The sequence below is a fragment of the Cetorhinus maximus genome, unplaced genomic scaffold, assembly GCF_964194155.1.
Source record: "Cetorhinus maximus unplaced genomic scaffold, sCetMax3.hap1.1 HAP1_SCAFFOLD_2818, whole genome shotgun sequence".
NCBI lineage: Eukaryota > Metazoa > Chordata > Chondrichthyes > Lamniformes > Cetorhinidae > Cetorhinus > Cetorhinus maximus.
This window is the reverse complement of record NW_027598749.1, coordinates 513-4407: the sequence shown is the minus strand read 5'-3', so window position 1 is coordinate 4407 and position 3895 is coordinate 513. Positions and strand designations below refer to the sequence as shown.

Genomic DNA, 3895 nt, shown 5'->3' with positions numbered 1-3895 from the left:
CCCCACACCGTCCCTCACTCGCCCCGCGATTGCACTCAACGGCGGGAGGACTCGTGGCAGCGGGCAGCGTCCAGAGTCTCGAGCCCGAGAGAGAGAAAGACTGAGAGCAGTGGAGAGCCGGGCAGAGAGAGTGCGCAAGAGAGCGAGAGACAGGCTGAGAGAAAGAGCGCAAGAGACAGAGGCAGACAGAAAGAGACAGCAGGAGACAGAGAGAGAGACACACACAGCAAGACAGAAAGAGCAAGGGACAGTTGCAGACAGAGAGGGGCAGAGACAGAGAGCAAGAGGTGGAGACAGAGAGGAGGAGAGGCAGAGAGAGACAAAGTGAGAGGCAGAGACAGACAGAGAGAGAATGAGAGAGTGTGTGTAAGGAAGAGACAGAGGGCGAGAGGCAGTGCTAGACAGAGAGAGACAAAGTGAGAGGCAGACAGAGAGAATGAGAGACAGAAAGAGAGAGTGTAAGAGGAAGAGACAGAGGGCGAGAGGCAGTGCTAGACAGAGAGAGACAAAGTGAGAGGCAGATAGAGAGAATGAGACACAGAGAGAGAGAGAGAGTGTAAGAGGAAGAGACAGAGAGAGACAAAGTGAGAGGCAGACAGAGAGAATGAGAGACAGAGAAAGAGTGTAAGAGGAAGAGACAGAGCGAGAGGCAGTGCTAGACAGAGGGAGAGAGAGAGAGACAAAGTGAGAGGCAGAGACAGACAGAGAGAATGAGAGACAGGAAGAGACAGGACGAGAGGCAGTGCTAGACAGGGAGAGAGAGGGAGAGGCAGAGAGATAGAGAACGAGAGACAGTCAGACAGAGAGAGTGAGAGCAAGAGGCAGAGAAAGCAGGAGGCAGACAGAGAGAAGAAGTGGAGACAGAGGCAGACAGAGAGAGAGAGAGACACAGAGGCAGACAGAGAGAGTGAACGAGAGACAGGGGGAGACGGAGGTCGATAGAGACGAAGATTGCGTGAGGAGTGTAAACCGGCCGACCCGAGGAAGGGTGAAATAATCTCTCCGACGCACGTCATCGTTGTTTAAGTTCACTTTATTGGCAAGAGTCCAGTTGGAGGCACACTCTCAGCGGACGCGTGGGAGCAGGGGAGAGGAGAGGAGAGGGAGAGAGAGAGACAGGAGGCGGCCAGCACTGTACAACATCATGGGGATGGAGAGAGAGAGAGGGAGGGAGGAGGAGGGGGGGAAAAAAAGAGGGAAGGTCCTGAAAGCGAGGGAGCTAATTCGCTCTTGAAATCCTTGTGACACTTTAACGCTCGAATGAACTCTTAACCCCCTCACCTGGGGGCTACATGTGCCTTTCAGAAGTGGGACTCGAATCGATCATGGTGAGGGGGGGAGAGAGAGAGACATGGTCACGGATACCTCCACCCCAGGCGATGCGAGGGTTTTTTTTTAAAAAAAGGCAAAATGTACAGAATATATATATATATATATATATATACGGATGAAAGTAACAATTGACCACCGAGACGATGGGCATCGATGACTCAGACGCATTCCGGGCGGACATCACGGAATAATTCCAGCTTTAGCACCATGTTTTTTTCTCGACTTGCCTCGCGGACGCCTCCGGTCACTTCCTGCCCTGTGCGCCGCACTTCCCGGAAACGCACCCTGCCGAAGAAGAGGAGGGGGCAGTCGGTCAGGAGAAGGCGGGTCAGCCATCCAACGGAGGAGGAGGGGAAAACGCGCTCTCCCTCTCAGCGCTGACCCCTCCGACAGCGCGGGCGCTCCCTCTCAGCGCTGACCCCTCCGACTGCGCGGGCGCTCCCTCTCGGCGCTGACCCCTCCGACAGCGCGGGCGCTCCCTCTCAGCGCTGACCCCTCCGACAGTGCGGGCACTCCCTCTCAGCGCTGACCCTCCGACAGTGCGGCGCTCCCTCAGCACTGACCCTCCGACAGTGCGGCGCTCCCTCAGCACTGACCCCTCCGACAGTGCGGCGCTCCCTCAGCGCTGACCCTCCGACAGTGCGGCGCTCCCTCAGCACTGACCCTCCGACAGTGCGGCGCTCCCTCAGCACTGACCCTCCGACAGTGCGGCGCTCCCTCAGCACTGACCCCTCCGACAGTGCCCCGCTCCCTCAGCACTGACCCTCCGACAGTGCCCCGCTCCCTCAGCACTGACCCTCCGACAGTGCGGCGCTCCCTCAGCACTGACCCTCCGACAGTGCCCCGCTCCCTCAGCACTGACCCTCCAACAGCGCTTTCCAGTTTCTAACCGCTCGCTGTGTGAAACATTTCCTCCATTGCCTGTTTCCTAAGCCAGTGCCTCTCCACTGCGCTAACGTTCTGGGGTGGGAAGTACCTGAGAATTTCGAACACTTACCCCCATAACCATTTCCGTAGTATCCATTCATCGGGTATTTTCCATCCTTGGCACCTGTTGGGAGAGGAGGGATTAGTTACAGAGCTAAGAGCCGTACCCACAGTCTAAATCAATCTTCACTTCCGGGCATTGATCATAGGACAGAGAGTGGGCAAGGGGGAGAGGCTGGGAGACAAACCATCGGAGTGGAGAGAGAGAGAGATAGTGAGAGAGGGCTAGCGAAAGAGGGGGGTAGAGGGACAGCGAGAGAGACAGGGACAGAGAGAGAGAGAGAGAGCTCAGAAGAGGAATGAGTGAGGTCGGTTTATAAGTGTCCCTATCTCTGAATGAACCCCTTTCCTCTCGCCCGTATTGTCCATTGTGTGTGTGTGTGTCCAAGCCCAGAGGCCAGCCCCTTCCCAGAATCACTGTGCAGAAGAGGCCCTTCGGCCCATCGAGTCTGCGCCGACACTGTGGGAAACACCTGACCTACCTGCCTAACCCCATTGACCAGCACTTGGCCCCCATCGCCTTGAACGTTTATGAGGTGCCAAGTGCTCATCCAGGTACTTTTGAAAGGATGTGAGGCTAACCCACCTCCACCACCCTCCCAGGCAGCGCATTCCAGACCCTCACCACCCTCTGGGTAAAATAGTTTTTCCTCACATCCCCCCCACCTTAAACCTCCTGCCCCCTCACCTCGAACTTATGTCCCCCTCCTCGTGACTGACCCTTCAACTAAGGGGAACAGCTGCTCCCTATCCACTCTGTCCATGCCCCCTCATAATCTTGTACACCTCGATCAGGGTCACCCCCTCAGTCTTCTCTGCTCCAACGAAAACAACCCAAGTCCATCCAACCTCTTCATCACTTAAGCGTTTCATCCCAGGTACAACATCCTGGTGAATCTCCTCTGCACCTCCCTCCAGTGCCATCACACCCTTCCTATAATGTGGTGACCAGAACTGCACACAGTGCTCCAGCTGTGGCCTCACGAAGGGTCTACACAACTCCCAACGTGACCTCCCTACTTTTGTAATCTATGCCTCGATTGATAAAGGCAAGTGTCCCATATACCTTTTTCACCACCCCCACTAACATGCCCCCTCCGCCTTCAGAGATCTATAGACACACGCACGCCAAGGTCCCTCTGTTCCTCAGAACTTCCTAGTGCCATGCCGTTCATTGAATACTTCCTTGTCAAATAACTCCTTCTGAGCTACTTACCCAGCTGCTGAGATGGGCCTGGTCCAAACTGCCCATAGCCACCTAAAAAGGCAAAGAGGACTTTATCAGTCAACCAGACAGAGATGGGGGGCAGACAAGGGCCCCACGAGCCAAACCCTGCCCTCCCCTCACTTCCCCCCCAACCCCCTCAAAACCCATTGACCAGGAAAGGCCCAGGCTTCACTCCGGGCCTAGTACAGGTCACAACAGTGAGAGGCTGAGCCTTTCACTCGCTCGCTCCCACGCACCGAGGCCGTTTACCGTCCATTGCACTCACCCCCTCGATTGGGGAGGCGCTGGACATATTTTTATTTACTCGTGAGGGCTGTCGCTGGCCAGAGCCCAGCATTTATTCCCCGT

The 3895-nt window shown here is 56.0% G+C and overlaps 1 long non-coding RNA gene across 1 annotated transcript; it reads right to left on the bottom strand.

The window, feature by feature from the left end:
• Positions 1–1022: 1022 nt before the first annotated feature.
• Positions 1023–3579, bottom strand: LOC144677656 (uncharacterized). Its single transcript, XR_013575783.1, has 3 exons — positions 3536–3579; positions 2330–2383; positions 1023–1617 (listed from the first exon to the last, which is right to left on the bottom strand). It is a non-coding gene; the product is annotated as an uncharacterized LOC144677656 (long non-coding RNA).
• Between the last annotated feature and the right edge of the window lie 316 nt (positions 3580–3895).